At 44.3% G+C, this 23,951-nt stretch overlaps 1 protein-coding gene and 1 pseudogene across 3 annotated transcripts in view; one reads left to right on the forward strand and one right to left on the reverse strand.

The window, feature by feature from the left end:
* Nucleotides 1-7,100, forward strand: part of LOC105533217 — a 15,794-nt pseudogene extending 8,694 nt beyond the window's left edge.
* Nucleotides 1-23,951, reverse strand: part of CHCHD6 (coiled-coil-helix-coiled-coil-helix domain containing 6) — a 245,131-nt gene that overhangs the window by 170,266 nt on the left and 50,914 nt on the right. The gene's annotated exons all lie outside the window — the stretch shown is intronic.

The raw sequence follows: 23,951 nt of genomic DNA on the forward strand, positions 1-23,951 counted from the left end.
ATGCTGAATAAAGAAAAAGGCCACTTGAAAACAGTAGGAAAACTGTCTGGTGTTTTTACTTGCCTTTGCCCTATCCCTGTCATGGCTCAGTTGCAGCCACATTCCCAATGTGAGACTCTGGTCCTTGGTTCCAGAGGGAGCAGGGCATGTCTTATTCGTAAATTATTGTGTGCATCTGTTCTAACCTGTCTGACGGTTACCTGTAGGACTAATGCAAAGTACTTCTCCCTTTCACCTAACTCAGAACTAAGGCTGGAAAAGGGCAGGTGTTACTTGAAAATGCTGCAGGGAGAAAACACCTGCAAGACATTACACAAGAAGACTATCCCCAAGACATACAATCATCAGATTCCCCAAGGTCAAAATGTTAAAGGCAGTTAGAGAGAAAGGGCAGGTCACCTACAAAGGGAACCCCATCAGGCTAGCAGCAGATCTTTCAACAGAAACCCAGCAAGCCAGAAGAGATTGGGGCCCTATATTCAGCATTCTTTAAGGAAAAAAAAAAAAAAAAGTCTAACCAAGAATTTCATATCCAGCCAAACTAAGCTTCATAAGTAAAGGAGAAATGAGATCCATTTCCGACAAGCAAATGCTGAGGGAATTCATTACCACCAGAACTGCCTTACCAGAGGTTCTGAAAGGAGTACCAAATATTGAAAGAAAAGACTTACTGACCACTACAAAAACATACTAAAGAACATAGACCAGTGACACTATGAAGCAACCACACAAACAAATCTGAATAAACAGCTAATAACATCACAAGTTCAAATTCGCACATATCAATACTAACCTTGAACATAATTGGGCTAAATACCCCATTAAAAGGCACAGAGTGGTAAGCTGGATAAAGAGAACCCAATGGTATAGGTCTTCAAGAGACCCATCTCACATGCAATGACATCCACAGGCATTGTGGATAATAAAGAAATACAGAAAAATCTACCAAGCAAATGGAAAACAAAAAGTAGCAGGAGTTGTAATCCTAATCTAAGAGAAAACGGACTTTAACTCAACAAGATAAAAAAGATAAAGGGTGTTACACAATGGTAAAGAGTTCAATTTAACAAGAAGACCTAACTATCCTAAATGTATATATACCCAACACAGGAGCACCCAAATTCATAAAGGAAGTTCTTAAAGACCGATGATCAACACCTGTAATCCCAGCACTTTGGGAGGCCGAGGCAGGCGGATCACGAGGTCAGGAGATCGAGACTATCCTGGCTAACATAGTGAAACCCCATGTCTACTAAAAATACAAAAAATTAGCCAGGCATGGTTGTGGGAACCTGTAGTCCCAGCTACTTGGGAGGCTGAGGCAGGAGAATGGTGTGAACCCAGGAGGCGGAGCTTGCAGTGAGTGAGCCGAGATTGTGCCACTACACTCCAGCCTGGGCAACAGAGTAAGACTCTACCTCAAAAAAAACAAAAAACAAAAAAATCTATGACGAGACTAACATTCCCACATAATAATAGTGGTAGATTTCAACACCCTACTGACAGTATTAGAGAGACCACTGAGGCACACAATTAACAAAGACACTTAAGACCTGGACTCAACACTTGACCAAATGGACCTAATATACATCTACAGAACTCTCCACCCAAAAACAACTTCATATTGCCACATGGCACATACGGAATGACTTTTGGGTTAGTAATGAAATTAAGGAAGAAAACAAGAAATTATTTGTACTAATGAGAACAAAGATACAACATACCAGAATCTGTCAGGACATAGCAGTGTTAAGAGGGTGGTTTATAGCACTAGATGCCCACATCAAAAACTTAGAAAGAGCCCCAATGAACAACCTAAATCACAACTAGAAGAACTAGAGAAGCAAGAGCAAAACAGCCCCAAAGCTAGAAGACATGAAATAACCAAAATCAGAGCTGAACTGAAAGAAATTGAGACATTAAAAATCATACAAAAGATCAACAAACCCAGGAGCTGGTTATTTGAAAAAATTAATAAGACAGACAACTAGCTAGACTAATAAAGAAAATAAGAGAGAAGAACCCCCCTTTAGGGGGCCAGGTAGAGTGGCTCATGCCTGTAAGCCCAGCACTTTGGGAGGCTGAGTTGGGGGGATCACAAAGTCAGGAGATGAACACCATCCTGGTCAACATGGTGAAACCCTGTGTCTAGTAAAATACGAAAAATTAGCGAAGTGTGGTGGTGTGTGCCTGTAGTCCCAGTTACTCAGGAGGCTGAGGCAGGGGAATCGCTTGAACCTGGGAGGCAGAGGTTGCAATGAGCCGAGATCGTGCCACTGCACTCCAGTCTGGCAACAGAGCGAGACTCCATCTCAAAAACAAAAAAAGAAATGACAAAGGGTACATTACCACTGACCCCACAGAAATACAAAAAACCATCAGAGACTACTACAAACAATTCTATGCAAAGAAACTAGAAAATCTAGAAGAAGTGGATAAATTTCTGGACATATATAACCTCCCAGGACTAAACCAGAAAGAAATTAAATTCCTGAACAGACCAATAACAAGTTCCAAAATTGAGTTAGTAATAAAAACCCTGCCAACCAAAAAAAGTGCAAGACCAAATGGATTCACAGCTGAATTCTACCAGATTTATAAAGAAGAGTTGGTGCCATTCCTACCGAAACGATTTCAAAAAATTGAGGGGGAGGGACTTCTCCACAACTCATTCAATGAGGCCAGCATCATCTTGATACCAAAAACCTGGCAGAGACACAACAAAAAGAGAAAGCTTCAGCCCAATATCCTTGATAAACACAGATGCAAAAATCCTAAACAAAATACTAGCAAACCAAATCCAGTGGCACATAAAAAAGCTAATCCATCATGATCAAGCAGGCTTTATCTCTGGGATGCAAGGTTGGTTCAACATATGCATATCAATAAATGTCATTCAACCCATTCACTGAACTAAAAACAAAACCACATGACCATCTCAATAGATGCAGAAAAGGATTCCCATAAAATTCAACATCCCTTCATGTTAAAAAACCCTCAATAACTTAAGCATTGAAGGAATATACTTGAAAATAAGAGCTATCTATGACAAATCCACATCCAACATCATATTGTATGGGCAAAAGTTGGAAGCATTCCCCTTGAAAACTGGCACAAGACAAGAATATCCTTTCTGACCACTTCTATTCAACATATTATTGGAAATCCTGGCCAGAGCAATCAGGCAAAACAAAGAATAAACAGCATCCAAACAGGAAAAGAGGAAGTCAAATTATCCCTATTTGCAGACAACATGATTCTACATCTAGTCTCTCCACAAAGCTCCCTGATCTGATAAACAACTTCAGCAAAGTTTCAGGATACAAAAGCAACACACAAAAATCAGTATTACTGATTGGTTACTATACACCAACAACATCCAAGCCAAGAGCCAAATCAAGAGCACAACACCATTCACAATAGCCACAAAAAGAATAAAATACCTAGGAATACACGTAACCAAAGAGGTAAAAAAAATCTCTACAATGAGAATTACAAAACATGGCTCAAAGAAATCAGAGATGAAACAAACAAATGGAAAAACATTCTATGCTCATGGATACAAAAAACTAATATTATTAAAATGGCCATACTGCCCAAAGCAATTTACGGATTCAATGCTATTCCTATCAAATTACCAATGACATTCTTCACAGAATTAGGAAAAACTATTTTAAAATTCATATTGAATTCATATTCAAAAAAGAGCTCGGGCCAGGTGTGGTGGCTTGTGCCTGTAATCTCACCACTTTGGGAGGCTGAGGTGGGTGGATCACTTGAGGTCAGGAGTTCAAGACTAGCCTGGCCAACATGGCAAAACCCCATCTCTACCAAAAGTACAAAAATAATTAGCCAGGCATGGTGGTGCAGGCCGGTAATCCCAGCTACTCGGGAGACTGAGGCAGAAGAATCGTTTGAACTGGGAGGCCGAGGTTGCAGTGAGTCGAGATTGCACCACTGCACTCCAGCCTGGGCAACAGAGTGAGACTCCATCTCAAAAAAACGAAAGAAAAAAAGAGCCCAAATAGCCAAGGCAATCCTAAGCAAAAAGGACAAAGCAGGAGACATCATATTACCCAACTTCAAACTATACTACAGGGCTACAGTAACCAAAATGGCAGAGTATTGGTACAAAAACAGACACACAGATCAATGGAACAGAACAGAGAACCCAGAAGTAATGCCGCATACCTACGAATCATCTAATTTTTGATGAAACCAGCAATGAGGAAAAGACTCCCTATTCAATAAATGGTGCTGTGATAACTGGTTAGCTATATGCAGAAGAGTGATACTGAACCCCTACCTTATACAACACACAAAATCAACTCAAGATGGATTAAATATTTAAATGTAAAACCCAGAACTATAAAACACTGGAAGATAACTTAGGAGACACCATTCTGAACATAGGACCTGGCAAATATTTCACAACAAAGACACCAAAAGCAATTGCAACAAAAACAAAAATTGGCAAATAGGATCTAATTAAACTAAAGAACTTCTGCAGAGCAAATGAAACTATCAACAGAGTAAACATGCAACCTACAAAATGGGAGAAAATATTTGCAAACTATACATCTGACAGAGGTCTAATGCCTAGAATCTATAAGAAACTTAAGCAAATTAATAAGCAAAAAATAACCCCATTAAGAAGCGTGCAAAGGACATACACGTAGCCAAAGAGCATATGAAAAAATGCTCAACATCACTAACCATTAGAGAAATGCAAACCAAAATCAAAATGAGATGCCATCTTACACCAGTCAGAATATTATTAAAAAGTCAAAAAATAATAGATGTTGGCGAGGTTGTGGAGAAAAGGGAATGCTTATAGACACTGCTGTGGGAATGTAAATTACTTCAGCCTCTGTGGAAAACAATGTGGCGAGATTCCCCAAAGAACTTAAAATTGAACTATCATTCAATCCAGCAATCTCATTATTGGGTATATATCCAAAGGAATATAAATTGTTCTGCCATAAAGACACACGCACACATATTGTATTAGTCCGTTCTTGCACTGCTATAAAGAAATACCTGAGACTGGGTAGGTCATAAAGAAAAATGGTTTAACTAGCTCCCAGTTCTGTTGTACAGGATGAACAGGTACACAGGAAAAACAAGTTCTTCCTGTGCACGGCTGTACAGGAAGCATAGTGGCTTCTGCTTCTGCAGAGACGTCAGGAAATTTCCAATCATGGTGTAAGGCAAAGGGGGAACAGCTGTCTTGGAAGGCGGAAGCAGGAGCGAGAGAGAGAGGTTAGGGGAGGTGCTACACACTTTTAAATAAACAGATCTCATAAGAACTCACTCATTATCACACAAACAGCACCAAGGGGATGGTGCTAAACCATTCATGAGAAATCCATCCCCATGATCCAATCACTGCCCACTAGGCCCCGCCTCCAAACACTGGGGATTACGATTCAACATGAGATTTGGGCAGGGACACAGACCCAAACCATATCACATACGTTCACTGCAGCACTATTCACAATAGGAAAGACATGGAATCAACCTAAATACTCATCAATGGTACACTAGATAAACAAAATGTGGTATACGTACACCATGGAATACTGTGCAGACATAAAAAAGAATGAGATCATATCCTTTGTGGCAACACAGAGGTGGAGGCCATTATCCTAAGCAAACTAACACAGTAACAGTAAACCAAAGGTTGCATGTTCTCACTTACAAGTGGGAGCTAAACAATGAAAACACTTGGATACTAAGAGGGGAACAAGAGACTCTGGGGCCTACTTGAGGGTGGAAGGTAGGAAGAGGGAGAGAATCAGAAAAAACACCCATTGAGTACTAGGCTTATTATCTGGGTGCTGAAATTATTAGTACACCAAACCCCTGTGACATACAGTTTACCTATATAATAAACCTGTGCATGCACCCCTGAACCTAAATGTTGAAAATAAATAGAAATAAAAAATAGAAAATGCTTTGGATAAACTAACAACACACAGGTGCCTGGTGGCAAAATCATGGTCTGAACAGAAGAGAGAGCACCTAACAAGCATGGGAGAAAAAGTCAGGAAAGATTCTTTGGAAATCGAGGAATGAGAAAGGGCAGCTGGGACATGGTGACACCAAGAGAGTAGAATCCCCCAGACTCATCAAGGGTCTCAGCTACGAAGTGATCTTGTCTGCAGCATATGGGCAGAACCACACCTTGGCCTTGATGGAAATGGGCTCCATGTTTGCGTTTGGGGAAAATAAGATGGGACAGCTGGGTCTTGGCAACCAGACAGACGCTGTCCCCAGCCCCGCGCAGATAATGTACAATGGCCAGCCAATTACCAAAATGGCCTGTGGGGCTGAATTCAGTATGACAATGGACTGCAAAGGAAACCTCTATTCCTTTGGGTGCCATGAATATGGTCAGCTGGGACACAACTTGGATGGGAAGTTCATCGCCCGGGCACAGCAGATAGAGTACAACTACAGACTGGTTTCCCGGTGAGTGGCCATCTTTATCAAGACAGATCCTGCTTGTACCAAATGTAGTTGTGTGAAACGTAGCCTGTGGCACTAACCACACGCTGTTCCTGGACTCCCAGAAGTGAGTCTTCTCCTGGGGCTTTGGTAGCTATGGCCAGCTGGGCCATGCAGAACAGAAGGATGAGATGGTCCTCCACCTGGTGAAGCTGTTTAACTTCCCTGGGCATGGGGCATCCCAGATCTATGCTGGTTACACCTGGTCCTTTGCCGTCAGTGAAGTGGGTGGTCTGTATTTCTGGGGGGCCACCGACACCTCCCGTGAATCTACCACGTACCCGAAAGCAGTGCAGGACCTCTGTGGCTACAGAATCCAGAGCCTGGCTTATAGGAAGAGCAGCATCATTGTGGGCACCAACGAGAGAGCACCATCAGCTGGGGCCCATCACCGACCTTCGGGGAACTGGGCTACGGGGACCACAAGCCCAAGTCTTGCACTGCAGCCCAGGAGGTGAAGATTCTGGATGGCATTTTCTCAGAGAAGGTCACCATGGGCTACTCACACTCCTTGGTGATATCAAGAGACAAAAGTGAGACCAAGAAAGAGAAGATCAAGAAACCCAGAATACAACTGCCGAACCCTCTGAGGCTCCCGGAGACTCCTCCGAGTCTACACCTCTCGTGGCAGCTGTCATTTCCATGTTCACTGGGATGGGAAGTCAAACAAGGAATTTAAAAAAGCAAAAGTTGACCGAAAGTGAATTTTTGTTTGGACTCCATGAGGTTCCGTTTTACAAGTGATCCAACGTTTACCTTTTTTTTGTACGCCTTCCAAAGTATGTTTTTTCCCCCTTCATGTCGAATTAAAATACTTGCTCATAGTTGACTTACCCTTCCTAAAAAAGAGGCAGAAACTTTGAGCAATCTAGGTTTTTTTTTAAGTTTTTTTCTTTCTTCCTCTCCTGAAAACACTCCCCAAAACACCCCTTTCCAGTTATAATCAGCATCGTGATCCAAGCGGATGCTACATAGAAGAGGAATTGCCATTTAATCAGAAAAAATGTCCCTTACAGGAACCAGCAGCAGACAGGCAAAGTCTCCGGCCTGCCTCCATCCGAAATCATGCTCGCGTGCTTCAGAAGCATCCGGGTCCTCCTTTCCTGCTTTTTCTTGCAGACTGGCCTAAGCCGATGTCGTTCTGTTTCTCCCCTCGGCTGCCTGTAATCTGCTGTGTCCCCCCTGGAGGGGGACTGGGGGTCTGTGTTTAGCCATTTGTATCTACTCTAGCTGTTAAAGAAGTCCAAATGAAAATCAGGTGATGGTGGAACCATGGGGACTTGGGGGTGGGGCAGAGGTGGGAACATTTGTATCAGCTGAGTCAGCTTCATGGCTCCCTGTGGAGCCAGGGCTGAGCCTTGTCACATGCCCTCATCAATTAGAGATTGATCAGCCAGCAGTCAAGTGGGCATTCTCCAGTCCTTGCAAGAAGGATCAGCCCTTTCCGTACCAGCCTTGGTCGCCTTGTGCTTTGGTCTCCTGTTCTCCCCCGCCTGGATCCTGCCTCGCATGGGCCATCCTGTTGCTGAGGCTCGGGGTACCGTTCTGCTGACCCAGCTCCCTTTAGTCATGTTTGCTTGGCTCTGGTACCAAATAGTTGGGATTACCAGAGTGTCCTTCCTTGCGTGTCAGTACGGATGCTGTGACTGCCACCCACGTCCCCGTCAAGTGCCCGTGCCCGAGCTCGCTGTGCTGAGTGACTTACAACGTGCCTTTCCTAGAACCCTCCTCTAGCCTGGACCCAAGAGAAGCGACAGCTCTGGCTGGGGCTTGTGGTTTCCAGAGGGTCTGGACTGGTTTGGGTGCTTTAAAATATATATATTTTTTAATTCAGTGGTGCTTATGAGGCAGATGAAAATAGAACTTAAATGTGAGACTTAGGTGGATGGGAAAGTTAAATATTGGTCTCTTCAAGTTTTTGTTTTGTTTTGTTTTGTTTTTGCTTTTGCTATTATTACCACGTCACTGTCTCCATGTTAAAATGCCAAAAAATGATCTAGTTGTTGTTGCTTATTTCCCTATTTTCCACCCCAGTCACTCCTTACTGTGACTCCTGCCCTGGAGGGCACGTAGCAGTGTCTGTCCTGCCAGTCCCAAGGCCCTGTGGGAGGAGACTGGCCTGCATCTCTCCAAGACTTAGTCTGACGCCAGGCACATCTCTTGTTCTGTGTTCAATCAGTAGTCCAGGGGAGAAGCTTCTGCCACTTCAGAGCTTTGCTAAACTAACCTAATTTGTCTAAATCACCCTAAAACCACTATCTCTGACTCATGCTTCCATGCAACGACCTGATCCGTTTTCCTGGACAGGTCTCTTTCCTGGAACGCAGCCCAGGCACCTGTGCTCCTGGAATCCTTGAAGTCTCTCCTTTGAGTCGTGGTCACTGAGAGGGTTGAGGATGTAGCACCTGAAGTCCCAGCCTTTGCAGGGGCTGCCCTGGGCGGAGTTGGACTTAGATTTTCTGGCAGCCTCACGTAAACCTGGCAGCCAGCCTCTTCTAGAACCCTAACCAGGGACTGGAGCAGGAAAGGGACCTTCGAAGTGAAGACGGCCTTGAACCGCACCTCCTTTTAGCTTAGATCGAAAAATGAACTTCCTAATGGGTTAAATCCTTTAAAACAAGGAGCTGGGGAGAAGGGCATCGTGCACTCCTAGAGAAAGGTACTCAGTTGCCCGGCTGGGAACGTGCTTGGCACTGACCCCATGGGCATCTGACTGGTCTTCCACCTCAGGAAAAAAAATTTGAAAGAGGATTAGCATGAAGGGGAATCAAAGAGAAGGTTGTGATTTGGTTGAAGGTGCCTGGTTTAGTGCTGTTAATTGTCTTATTTTATATATATATATACATACACATTTATATTTTTATATATATATCTTATTTTATATATATATATTTCTTGGAGTAAACATATTAAATAAATGACATCATTGTTTAAAAAACAAAAAAATTATAAATCTGTATTATTGGGACACAGTGTATAAAAATATACTTTGTGACAAAAACATAAATAGGGGAGCAGAGCTATACAGGAGCAGAGTTAGTTGATATTAGCTTTATTCACTGTGGTAAAACATACATAAAATATGCCATTTTAAGCCTTTGTAAAGCATACAATTTCAGCATTATGTACATCCAAAATGCTGAGTAACTACACCACTATCCATTTCCAAAACTTTTGCATCATCCCACACAAAAGCTCTTTACTGGTTAAACAATAATTCCTCATCTTCCTCTCCCATAGACTCTGGTAACTTCTATTCTACTTTCTGTCTCCATGAATTGACACAGATTTTAAGTTAAACTGATACCAATTCCACTGGATTGTTAGAATGTTGGATGTTAACTGTAATCCCCATTGTAACCACAAAGAAAGTATCTGAAGAATATACGCTAAAAAAAATGAGGATGAGTGCGGTAGTTCACGCTTGTAAGCCCAGCACTTTGGGAGGCCAATGCAAGAGGATCACTTGAGGCCAGGAGTTCAAGACCAGCCTGGAGAACATAACAAGACCCCATCTTTAAAAAAAACACAAACAAATAAACAAACAAAAACAATAGTTGGGCATGGTGGCAAACACCTGTAGGCCTAGGCACTTAAGAGGCTGAGGCAGGCTTGTGTGAGCCCAGAAGTTTGAGATTACAGTGAACTATGATCATGCCACTGTACTGCAGCCTGGACAACAGAGCACAACCATGTTGAAAGAGGAGGGGGAGGGAGAAGAGGGGAACAAAAGGGGAGAAGAGGGAAAGGGAGAGGAGCAGAAGGAAAGGAAGGAGAGAGAAAAAGGAAAAGGGAAAAGAAAAAGGAGAAAGAGGAAAGGGGAAAGGAAGAAGGAGAAACGAAAGGAAAGGACGAAAGCAGAAGGGAATCAAATCAGTGAACTACATTAGAAAAATCAACTACATACAAAAGAAGGCAGAAATAGAAGGACTGAGGGACAACAAAAGCTATGCAAATAGCAAAAATGGCAAAAGTCCTTCCTTCTCAATAATTACTTTAAATGTAAATGTATTAAACACTGTAATCAAAAGGCAGAGATTGGCAGAATGGATACATAAGCTGTCTACAAGAGAATTACGTTAGATCCGAAGGCACATAGGTTGGAACTGAAAGTATGCAAAATAACTAAAAGAGCTGGGTGGCTATAATAATATGCAGAAAAAAGTAGACTTTAAGTAGAAAATAGTCACAAGAAACAAAAAAGGATGTATGTTAATAAAAGAGTCAATTCATCAAGAAGATATATCAAGTATAAATATACATGCACCGAAAAACAGAGCTCCAAAGTATAGGAAGCAAACATTCATAAAATAAAAGGGACAAATAGTTCTAAAATAACAGTTCAAGATTTCAATACCCTATTCTCAATAATAAACAGAACAATTTGACAGCAGATTAATAAGAAAACAGAGGACTTGAACAATACTATAAACCAATGAGACTTAACAGACATATGTAGAACACTCCACCATATATTGGGCACAAAACAAGCTTCAATAAATTTAGATGACAGAAATCATAAGTATCTTCTCCAATCACAATGGAATGAAGGCAGAAATCAATGAGAAGGAAAACTGAAAAATTCACAAATATTGTGGAAATTACATACTCAACAACCAATTTATCAAAGAAGAAAACAGGGAAATTAGGATATAACTTGAAATGGATGAAAACAAAAATACAACATACCAAAACTTACAGGACAGAGGGAAAGCAGTGCTCAAGGGGAAATTTATAGCATACATCTTTACATTACAAGAAAGATCTCAAACTAATAACCTAAGTTTATAACTTAAAGAACTAGAAAAAGAGTAAACTAAACCCAACGCTGGCAAAAGGAGGGAAATAATAAAGATTATTAGAATGGAGACAAATGAAGCAGAGAATAGAAAAACAAAAGATAATCAATGAAGTCAAAAGTTGTTTCTTTTAAAAGATCAACAAAATTGACAAGCCCTTAGCAAGACTGACAAAGAAAAAAGATAGCAAATACAAATACCTAAAATAAGAAATAAAAATAGGGACATTACTAATGACTCTACAGAAATAAAAAGGACATAAAGAGCATTATAAACAAATATATGCCAACAAATTGGATAACCTGGATGAAAAGGACTAATTCTTAGAAACACACAAATTACCTAAACTGACTCAAGAATAAATAGAACATTTCAAAAGACTTTAACAAGAGTAATCAAAGTCAGTAATCAAAAACCTCCCAACAAGGAAAAGTCCAGAACCAGATGGCTTCAGTGGTGAATTCTACCAAACATTTAAAGAACAATTAACAAGACTGGGTGCGGTGGCTCACACTCGTAATCCCAGCACTTTAGGAGGCCAAGGCAGGAGGATCACTTGAGGCCAACAATTTGAGACCAGACTGGTCAACATAGCAAGACCCTGTCCCTACTAAAAAATAAAATTAGCCAGGAATGGTAGTGCATGCCTACAGTCACATATACTTGGGAAACTGAGAAAGGAGGACTGCTTGAGCCCAGCCATTGGAGGCTGGAGTGAGCGACGATGTGTAGAATGTGACCTTAATTGGAAATACATAATTACATTCTTTACAGATGTAATTAGTTAAAATGAAGTGGGCCCTAAATGTCATATAATTGGTGTCCTTTGAAGAAGAGGAAAATTTGGATACAGAGACGGACACAGAGGGAAGAATGCCATGTGAAGATGGAGACACACAAAGATGTGGAGCAGCTGGACCTCTCATCTCCAAGATGTGGAGAAACTGGTAAGAATGTAAAATGGTGCAGCTGCTATAGAAAACAGTAAGGCAGTTTCTAAAAATATTTAAAACAAAATTTATCCATGATCCAACACTTTTACTTATGGGTGTGTGTGTGGGTATATATATTGGCAGGGCACAGTGGCTCATGCCTATAATCCCAATGCTTTGGGAGGCCAAGGCAGGAGGATCACTTGAGGCCAGGAGGTCGAGACCAGCCTGGGCAACAGAGCAAGATCCTCTCTCTACAAGTTTTTTTTTTTATTAGGTGGGCATGGTGGTGCACATCTGTAGTCCCAGCTACTCAGGAGGCTGAGGCAGGAGGATCACGTGAGCCCAGGAGTTTGAGGTTACAGTGAACTATGATTGTGCCACTGCACTCCAGCCTGGGTGACAGGGCAAGACCTGTCTCCAAATGAAGAAAAAAAAAAAAAGAATTGAAAGCAGGGTCTTGAAGAAATATTTGCCCTCTCCTGTTCACAGCATTACTCACAACAGCCAAAAAGTAGAAACAACTCAAGTGTCCATCAACAGATGAATAAATGTGGCCTGTCCATACAATGGACTATTGTTTAGCTTTAAAAAGGAAAGAAATTCTGACACATGCTATAACACAGATAAACCTTGAAGGCATTATATTAAGTGAAATAAGCCAGTTACAAAAGGACAAATACTGTTATGATTCCACTCATATAAGGTCCCTAGAGTAGTGAAATTCATAGAGACGGAGTAGAATGCAGTAGTTGACAGGACTGAAGATATGGGAAATGGGGAATTTTTGTTTGATGGGTACAGTTTCATGTTGGAATGATGAAAAAGTTCTGGAAAAGGAGAGTGGTGATGGTTGCACAACATTGTGAGTATAATTAAAGCCAATGAATTGTATACTTAAAAATGATTTAAATGGCAAATTTTACTTTATATACATTTTACCACAATAGAAGAACTGAAAAAAAAATCAAGAATCATCAATGGGCAGAAAATTATTAAATGAAAGGCTGGAAACAGGATATCCCACACACTAGAAAAGCATCAACACAAAGATTACTTACTAATTTCAAAAAGGAACAGGTACCTGATATAGTTTGGGCATTTGTCCCCACCCAAATCTCATGTGGAAATGTAATCCCCAGTGGGACGTGGGGCCTGATGGGAGGTGTTTGGGTCATGGGGCACATCCTTCGTGGCTTGGTGCTGTCCTCACCATAGTGAGCAAGTTTTCACAAGATCTAGTTGTTTAAGTGTGTGGCACCTCCGCAGCCCTTGCTCCTGTTCTCACCATGTGAAATGCCTGCTCCCGCTTTGCCTTCCCACCATAAGTAAAAGCTTCCTGAGGCCTCTCCAAAAGTGAGCCGATGCTAGTGCCATGCTTCCTGTACAGTCTTCAGAACCCTGAGCCCATTAAACCTCTTCTTTATAAATTACCCAGCCTCAGGTATTTCATCACAGTAATACAAGAACAGACCCTTACCATAGCAAAATGTGTTATAAACCACCTTAACCAAGTAATCAAATTTAATAGTGCCAAGAGTGAGAGTAGCTGCCATCATGTACCTCCTGATGCGATACAGTGAGAAGAGCACAAAGGCACCCAGTATCACCTATTTGACCAAAATATTTAACCTGAACCTCATCATGAAGAAAAGATCAGAGAAATCCAAGTGGTTTTGTAGAGACAGTCTAGCTGGGATCTTCAACGTCAATGTCATAAAAGACTAAATAAGGGCTGGGAAAACTGTTCTACTCAATTAAAGCATGCAAGAGAGACACAGCAACTATAAGAAATGAATGTACTTGACTGAATCTTGGAATTCCAAAAGACCACTACAAAAGACTTGATTGGGACAACAAGGTAAACTGAATGTAGCCTATATGTTAGGTAGAAAGTACAATCATCTTATTGTGGTGAGACAGGAGAATGTTCTTGTTCTTAAGGGGATGAGATGCATACTCAAGTATTTATGGATGAAATTACAATATATCCAAGTAACTCTTACATGACTCAATAACAATACAGGTAGAGTGAGGCCTAGAGAACACTCTGGCTTTGGAAGGCAGGAAAGGATCTGAGTGAATCATTTCAGAAGAGTAGTAGGGCTAACCACTGGATTACAAGAACACCACAAATGAACAGGCAATGAGAAATGAGAGCTGCTGGTAGAAGGTGGCAGGGCTGCAGGAGGCCACAGGACTGGACTGGCGAGAACAGGCAGACCTGACCACGCTGGTGAGCTGAGAGCAAGAGGTAGCGGAGAGTGAGAAAGCACACAGGGCCCACAGATGCGATCCAAAGCAGAGCACAAAAAGTGAAGACTTATTCCAGGAAGGGTATTGACCATTTATTCTTTACTGAACATCCGTCAAAAGGAAATGAGCTTCAATTACAACATAAGTGACGCAGGGTAGACAGAAGGGGTGGCTTTCTAAAAGAACGCATTCCGGCACTGAGGTAATGAGAGAGGAGGACACAGGGCGGTCTCAGACGCATCCCTCCTACAAGTGACCTGGCAAAGGAAAGTCTTACTGGCTCCATTCGTCCTCCTCCTATAGTTCAGAGACTGCACACAGCTTCTTGCTCACCTACAAACTTGAGAGTGGCTAAAAATAGGACAGCAAAGAACTGGCTTAATAGACATTATCTTAAGTTAAAAGAACAAAAAGTCAACCGCTTAGTGCGATCCCACATGCATCCCATGAAATCACTTTTACCAAAACATCCATTTTCCCAACTCATCTTCCTCACAAGAAGAAAGCAATCACCCTCCACTGTGTCTACCTTCAGACTGAACGAATGGCCAAAAAGACACAGTGTAACATGCTTTGATTTGCTGTGAGAAATGAGATGTAGTTCAACACCACTGTGATTTGTAATGCCATTTACATAATTAAACATACAGACAAGTGGCATGAGGAGGTGGATATGGTTAATGGAGTTGCAGAAGAGCTAAAAATAGCAGACACAGCTACAGGCTGGAAGGGATGCTGGAGGCGGGACCTACTGATGGGTGCTGATGGCCACAGAAAGATTGTCAATACACCAGAAGCACCTTCTCTATTTAGCTGGGGACTTTTAATCAAGATTTCAAAGCTCTCCACAGACATGGAGCAGCTGGTAGTGGCCTCTTTCACAGATGCAAACTGAAGGTTATCATTGGGCCACAGAGGGCTTGCCCAAGAGTTCATCTGCTACTAAATTCCAGCTCAAAAACTTACCAAAAACCTGCCTTCTACCAAAAGACCTGAGAGTGGGTTCATCCAAACCAGTTTATCATCTGGTAGGGCACTGGATCACATTGAGCCTTCAGATTTGTTTTATTTATACCATAGCAGTTTCTTCTTATTCTTCCTCCTCCTCCTCCCTCTTCTTTTTTAAAGTCTGAATTAGTTGCTGACACCCAAAAATTCACATAGATACCCCTGTTGGCAGCTGGGCACCCCTGGGCTCATACTCCCAGAGCTCTGCGGTGCTCAGGTGCTCACCAATCCCTGCTGTGTTTTCTTACAATGCCTTACTCGTTTCTGGGGCCTACTTGTCCAGAAGGTATTAAGTTTACTTCACACCAGTTTTCTTGAAACTGGCTTAGATTTCTAACCTGTACCACCTCATGGTACCTACCTCAAGATATCTATGCAATAAGCAAAAGTGGCATTTCCTATTCTTCAGTCTTTGCAAAATGCCTCCTGGCACCAGTTTGAGCTTGCTGAAGAAGTCTGTGTTCACTTTCTCTACTTTCCCAATGATCTATACACCATAAACAAAGCCCTTTACTTTTAAAGTTGTCTTTCCAGAGCAATATTTTCCCTCTTCCTTTTCAGCCCCCTTGCCCCACCACTACCTCATCACTGCTTTAGTGTTGTTAAGGATTTTCCCGTAGACTTCTTTCAGACAGGATGACAAAGTCCCTAAGTACAGGGTCAGTTTCCCTTATCTGAAATGCTTGGGACCAAAGTGTTTCACACTTTGAATTTTCTGTGATTTCTGAATATTTGCACTAATCTTACGTTGAACATCCCATATCCGAAAACCCAAAATCCAAAATGCTCCAAAGGGCATTTCCTCTGAGTGTCATGTCAGCACTTGCAAAGTTTTGAATTTGGGAGCATTCTAGACAGCAGATTTTTAGATTTGGGGGGCTCAACCCATGCAACCTGCGATTTTATCAAGAAAAACAAATACGTGTGTGGTTGTTCAGGCTTTCTTCCCTATGCTAAAAAAGAAAGGAGGAAGAGGTAGAAATCTGTAATACCACCAGTTAATTTACAAGTGCATGAGGACACAGGTGAAAACAAACATACAGGACGTGATTCCTGCCTTAATTAACAAGACACAAGTAGATAACCAGACTAAGGTTAACCACTCATACTTACCACTGACCTATTATCTACTTGTTTACTATCTTTCCATCCTTACATTCCATACAACTAGTACACAAGTGCTAAAGGGTAAGAGCTTTGTTCTGCTCTGCTGTATCCCCAATGCCTGGAACAGAGCGTGGTGCACAGAATCTTCAATAAATACCTGTTGAATGAACAGGTAAATGAAAGATTTCCCATTTAGTCCTCATGCCCCGTGAGGCTGCTTGATACTACAACTGAGGAAACTGTAGCCACAGAGTGTTGGTAATTTGCTCCAGGTTATCCAGGACCATCAGCCTATGGTGTGGGTATGACAGAGTAGGGAGACCTGGATTTATAAAGAGAAGCAATCCTGAAAAACACTGGTGAGCTACACATTCCACTTCCCCCCTGCCTTACAGCATACAGCATGTATATCACAATGGAAAAAGCTCTCCATGGTCCAGCTGGGGTGAGAAACAAGCGGACACCCTCCCTTCAGGAGGCCAGGCTCTCCAGCAGCCTGTGGTTCCCCAGGCAGCTCTATTGGAGACAAAGGAGAAGCATTTTAGTAACATTTATCTTTCTCCTTTTACAAAAACCATTAATTCTCAATAGTGGGTGTATTTTACAGAATCACTCAAGAGGCTTCTGCAATCTCTATTTCCTCTCTCTACCTTCCCAAGCACCAGATTCTAAGCTATGGGTCCAAGGTAGAGGTGGGCAGAGCGGCTGGTAAAGAATCATGACCACAGGCCGGGCGCGGTGGCTCAAGCCTGAAATCCCAGCACTTTGGGAGGCTGAGACGGGCAGATCACGAGGTCAGGAGATCGAGACCATCCTGGATAACCCGATGAAACCCCGTCTCTACTAAAAAAAAAAAAAAAAACAAAAAACTAGCCGGGCAAGGTGGCGGGCGCCTATAGTCCCAGCTACTCGGGAGGCTGAGGCAGGAGAATAGCGTAAACCCGGGAGGCGGAGCTTGCAGTGAGCTGAGATTCAGCCACTGCACTCCAGCCTGGGCGACAGAGCAAGACTCCGTCTCAAAAAAAAAAAGGAATCATGACCATAGTGGGAAACTCTGTCCTGTGTTCCAGCTGCAATGTCCATCAGGCTCTCTAGCACCAGTACCCACAGACAACCAGCTGCTGCAACAGGGATTCTCTCCGAGCCCTGCACAGACCCAGTGTATGGCCCTGGACAGTTTACTAACCTCCCAGAACCTCAAAGTCATCTGCAAAAAGGGGCAACACTACCCCTACCTAAAGAGGCACTGTGAGAATCAAATGAGAAAACCTACACAAAGCACCTGATCCAGGATAGCAGCATAAGGAATGGCTGTGTCTACACACACACACACACACATGCACAGGCGTGTGCACACACACATAGATAATAGCGCCACCAACACCTGGGTATTTCACAATAAGAAGGTACAAGCCATGACTTCATTCCCATCTCATAAATTTAATGACCACAAATTTTGATACATTGAGTTTATGAATAAAAGGGGAGCCACTGGTATCTTTTTTTAGACTAATGGAATGTTCCATTTTTTTAAGTCACACAAATATATCTGCATTTAATGAGACAGTTGTGCCTACCTGTCAGGCCTAAATAATCGGGCTGCCAAAAAGAGAACTACAGTGACTGAAATACAGATATATTGCAGACTCTCTGGGGAGCCTGGTGAAACGACAGGATTTCAAGAAACAGTGTAGAAGACACTTCCTCATACCTGCTGTGCTGCAGAGCCTCAGAGATGACCCTCCAGCCAGGGATGTTACCCAGGGCCCCAGGACACATGCCCAGGGACTTGCAGACATGGGCATTCGCTCAGGTTCTTGGACGGGCCACCTAGCCTCACCCTGGGCCTTGGGCTGCCCTATACAGTGACAGGGCTGAGCTAGATGGACATAGAAACCTCAAAAACGCATTCCCAGGTGTTGATCGTTCCTGGTACCTCTCCTCCCAACTGAAGACAAAGATGCTGCCTGCCATCCAGGACAGGTCCTGAGGAAAGTTGTCAACTCTGATTTCTTTGAACCCTTCTCCCTCCTCACATTCTTGTCTGGCATTGCTTATGCCCAATCCATTGTCCTCTGCCCTCGCTAGAGTCAGAACACAGCTGGCCTCCTCTTTTCCAGGCCATTGTTCTTCAGGTACTCGAGGAGCTTGGATTCTCTCCACACTCCCCATTTCCCCAGGATTTTAGAATATGACAACTCATTGCCCCCAGCGGGAAGATGCCAGACCCAGGAGACTGGCAGCAGCTGCGCTCCCTCCTTGTGGCCACTGCCCTTCCTGCCCATCAGCTTCTTAGCCTGAAGACGTTCTGAGGGACAGCCTCCAAAGGCCAAAGCACCAAAGGTGCCTACCATTTCATCTCCAGGTCCTGCTAGAAAAGGTGGCAAGTGGATTCGATGGGGGCTAAAAGCAAAATTCATCTGGAGGGACATGATCCCTAAGGAGAGAGACATCAGGGTTCCTAGCAGCAGTTACACTGGCAAAAATCAATCTCCCCTGAAAACCAGTTAGGAGGAGCACACTGGATTTTCACTTCGGAAGCTGAGCTGTTAGACACAGCCTGCTTTGGAGAGGAAAAGAAAGAATGTTCCTGGACAGGCTCGCCTCCTTACCCCAGCTTGCTCCTCTGCCAACAGCTGGTACCTTAGAAAGAGCTCAGCCACAAGGGGTGCCACTGGGTGTTCTGGCACAGATGTCCACAGGGAGATTTGCATGATCCCAAAGGGCTGGGTACATGGCTTAGGGGCTGAAGGGCAGCATGTGCTGACACAGCCAGCTGCTGGCACCATCTCCTGGAGGGAATGATTACTTTCTAGGACCTATGGTAGGTGAAGCACTGAGCTAGGCACTTTGAAGATATTTACACTCGATCCTTGCAACAACCCTGTGAAGTCAATATTGCTGTCCCTGTATTACAGATGTGGAAAGTGATGCCCAGAGACACTTAACCAAGGTCATACAACTTGTTTCAGTAACACAGATGAGATTCTTTTAACCTTTTCTATTACCTGCTACTTCCTCTCAAGGCAGTTCAGACTGTGATCCAAAGAACTGTAGCTCTAACTGCTATGACTATTTTATGGACTAATGTGGACAAACCAGAGATTACAGATCGGGGTCACAAGGATGTCAGTGCTGTTGGGACTCTAAGGAAGCATGTGAATATTCTAACAGGATCCCCCGCCTCCACATGTAATTTATACATCACCTTCCCAATAAACACTCAAGCCTGGCAATCCCTTTCCTCTCCACCCCTCTCAGGGAAAGCAGGTACTACTGAGCTTCTCCAGGCCACGTGTTGGTACCTCTCAGGTGGTACCACTTCAAACAAGGCTCAGCATATGCCCACCACAGCCCTCGGTGCCCACTGCCACCCAGACTCTTCCTGGAGCATTGCAGCCCACAGAGCAGGAAGAACGAAGCCCATGGGCCCTCTCTTCACCCACTGCTGCAGAAAGGCAGCCCACGAAGCCCTGGGCAATGCGCCTGTACACCAGAGAGAGAGACGGGGGCAAGGACAGATGAAGAGAAGGCAAGAACAGAGGCAGGACACTGATCTTTATCTGGGAAGAGAATGCTAGCCAAGGTCCCGATAAGGTTGAGACAAACTCTCTGTTGATGCCAGTTCTACAGAGGCCCCATCCAATGTTTACAGAGAACTCCACCCCAAGGCCGGTTTACAAGCTGGAGCTATGGCAGGCATGCAGGCGGGCTACAGCATGCTCCTGGAATGTCTTTGGAATGATCTGCACCCAGCTATGAGTGCCTCAGTGCCCCTCCTCCTCAACCTCCAGGTGGGCAAAAGGACTGCACAGCTCCTGCTGACGGACCTTGGCTTCTTCATAGAAATAAGCAAGCATGGCCATATACAGATGCCAACTTGAGGTTCCTTCATGCAATGGCTGCTTGCCATGGGAAGTCCAAGTCATTGCTATGTTAGCTGTTTGCTCCACGTCCCTTCCGTGGGCCCTGAAAAAATCCCTTTGGCTGCCAAAATCGTGTGACAGTCCATCCGCTCACAAGAAAGTCAGAATCTGCTTGTTTTGCAAAATGCAGCCAAGGAAAAGGCGCTTGAAGGGTGCCACCAGCTACCAAGAGAAGGCCTAATGCAAGGAATCCTCCTATCCCCCACCCCTCTGCCAGCTGGGGAAGCAGTCCACAGACACAGTTCTTAATTTGGCCTTAACCTCAGGCACCTGGCAATGACAATGTGACTTACAAGGTCTAGGAACAAAGTAGCTGGGGTTGAGGAGTCAACGCCCTAGCCCAGCCCAACATTTCTCCTTCCTCATCTAATCCCAACTGCTCCTTCTCCACATTTTCTGGATCCAAACCAAGCCATCAGTAACTTTCTGGATGAGGAGGAGAACAGTGTGAGAGAAAAGGGAGCCCTTCTCAGCAAGCCACACTAAAGGGGCGGGGAAAATGGGATGCTAAATCCCCACAGGACAGTACAAAGCTGGTGATCTGCACCTGCCTCCCGAGGGTAGCCACAACAAAGGGAGGTCAGATAACACCAAAAAGCCAGGTCTCCTAACAAAAAGAGGACAGGAGATGAAAGACCAGGCCTTGGGTAGAGGGCCTTTCAGCCTCCTCAGCTAGATTTAATCAGTCTCAAAGTTACCAGGTTACAGGCCCTCAGAGGATGACATTGGGGGAAGGAGCCTTCTCCCCACCCTGCCCAAGACCTTCTCCCAGCACGCCTGTCCTTCCAGTCAACGAGTGGCCCAGGCCTGCCACCTAGTGGGCTCTGCTCACACATAACGGGAAGAGACTGGATCCCAGAAGAGAGGCTGCTGTGACCAGAGTCCTGCCAACAGTTCCAGGACTTCATTCACACGGCACAGTGGGGTTCTCTCAGGCTGTGGCAATAACCAAAACTACCGGAGAAAACCATTTCCCGGGGACCAGTGACAAATGAAAAATAGGAAGGAGTCAGTTGCATTCTCAGAGGCTAGCCTTCTTCCCCACCTTTTCTAAGCCCAAACAGCTCCTGCACCCAGAGCCTGTCCCCAGTGAAGCACAGGAAATGCATGGGACAGGAATGCCAATTCCGAAATGCTAGTCCTAGAGTGCCCCTACTCACACACACAGGTTCTAAGCTCTGGCCTCATCCTAAGACTCTGGCCTAAAAGCTGTGATTTTTACATGGCCATTAGATAAGTGAATTTTACTATGCATGAGGCCATGTCCCGGAGGTGGACAGGGTACAGGGCCTTGGAGGGGCGTAACTGGTAAACCTCAGAGGGCAGTACAGCACATTCCATGTGCTGTGCACCTGGTGCTGCTCTAAGCTTGTCTCCTATCTCAAGAAGTCTTACGACTATCCAGGGAGGAGACAGCATCACCAGCAGGGACCACAGAGGATTCAGTGCCCTCCTCAGGAAGCACAACTGGGAAGCAGGATTTGACCCCAGGCAACCCGGCTCCTGAATTCACACCATACCGCAGCCTCCAATCCTAGCTGCTAGACATAACAGAAGAAGAATAAAAAAAAAACTCACACTCTCGTGCTCGCTTCGGCAGCACATATACTAAAACTCACACTCCAAAACCCTAAAAACCCAGGTCTGCTCTGGCCAGAGGGCCCCAGCAAAGGAGCAGAATCTGGCTACCCTAGGGGAGCAGACAAAAATCAAGTTAGGGCAATGGAGGCATCAATTTTTTTTTTTTTTTTTTTTTGAGACAGGGTCACTCAGGCTAGAGTGCAGTGACATGATCTTGGCTCACTGCAACCTCGACCTCCAAGGCTCAAGCAATTCTCGTGCCTCAGCTTCCCCAGTAGCAGGGACCACAGGTGTGCACCATCACACCTGGCTAATTTTTGTAATTTTTGTAGAGACACGGTTTTGCCATGTTGCCCAGGCTGGTCTCGAACTTGTGGCCTCAAGCAATCAGCCTACCTCTGCCTCCCAAAGTGCTGGAATTACAGGCATGAGCTACCACACATGGTGGCAAATTCTTAGTGAGGAAAAGAAGTGCGACCAGAGGCCCAGAGAAAAAAAAAAAAAAAACAGTCCCCCAGATGCCCTGCAAGGCCTGGACACAAAAGAAAAACACAAATTCCTTTTCAGTCCTACCAGTGGGGACTCCAGGGAAAACCAGAGGGCAAGAAAGATGAGAAGCCTTACCACTGCTCCTCTCTCTCCTACCCTTCCAGAGCCTCAAGAGGTCAAGACGGCTATGCTGGGGTCAGCACAGGGCACCAACTGCCCTTGCTCAGCTGTGCCTTCTTGTGGAGACAGCAAAGGCAGGGCCCATAGCCATAATGTCAGTCCCTGGAGGAACTTCATCGACTCCTCATTAGCATGGGAGAACTGCCTGTCCACCTGTTAGAAAAACTTTCCATTTATGGTGACAGATGGGGCAGTGTTAATGGGCTGGCTTTAACTGGGAAACAAGGAAGTCCAGGCTCATTGCAAAAGGAATTAGCATTAAAGCTAGGTGGGTCTGTTCATTTACAAGGAGGTTTGGGAGAAAGCTCTGGGAACTTGCCTCTCATGCCAGGGGTGTCCAGGCACTCAAGACTCAGGCCCAGAGGCAGCCATGCCTAGCCAGGGCCAGCCCCTAGCAGAGTCTCTAGCACCAAAGGCCACATGGCTCAACCTCCATCTCAGTCCTCATCCTGAAGCAACTCCCAGGAGGGAGTCGCCAACTCTGGAGCACTTCTCTCCAATTCTGTCTGATCTGGTGGAAAACACTGTCCCTCTCTGAGGTCTGGCCAGGGCCATACTTTGGACAGCCAGCCAGGGGAAGAGCTGTATGCTTTGCCGCGGGTGGCATCTTGACAGATCATCTTCCAAACAGAGACACACACATCTGGGGTCTCGGCGGAAGCCCTGAGGTCAGCTGCCTGGAAGGCCAGGTGAGCACAAGGAGAAAATAGTCAAAGACAACTCTGTGGGATATTCCCTGCTTGTTCCTCAGAAACAACCCCCATGAATGTCTGGGCAGAATTAACAGCATTGTGCCTTCTCGAGGACCCCTCCACTGCTAAATATGGAGAATTGAGCAGCTATCCCAATTGTTCAATGTTTTGTAAATGATTCAAGCCCAGGTATGGAGAGAAGACAGGTTCTGTACTGGACGTCTTCAGTTTGAGGTCCCTGAAGGCACCAAGAGAGGTGCGGCCAACCAGTATCTAGAGAACAGAAGCCCTGAACAGACATCGGGCCAAGGTGGATGTGGGAGTTTTCAAGAGGTAACGAAGAGGCAACAAACAACAGTGGTGGATTTCCAATTGTCCCCCCATAGCCATTCTTTCCTCCTCCTTTGGTATGGAGCTTTGGCTGGGCATCCAGCTACACTGTCTAGACATTTCCTAAACAACCTGTCACTA

This window comes from Mandrillus leucophaeus, unplaced genomic scaffold (genome assembly GCF_000951045.1).
Source record: "Mandrillus leucophaeus isolate KB7577 unplaced genomic scaffold, Mleu.le_1.0 Scaffold123, whole genome shotgun sequence".
NCBI classification, from domain to species: Eukaryota; Metazoa; Chordata; class Mammalia; order Primates; family Cercopithecidae; genus Mandrillus; species Mandrillus leucophaeus.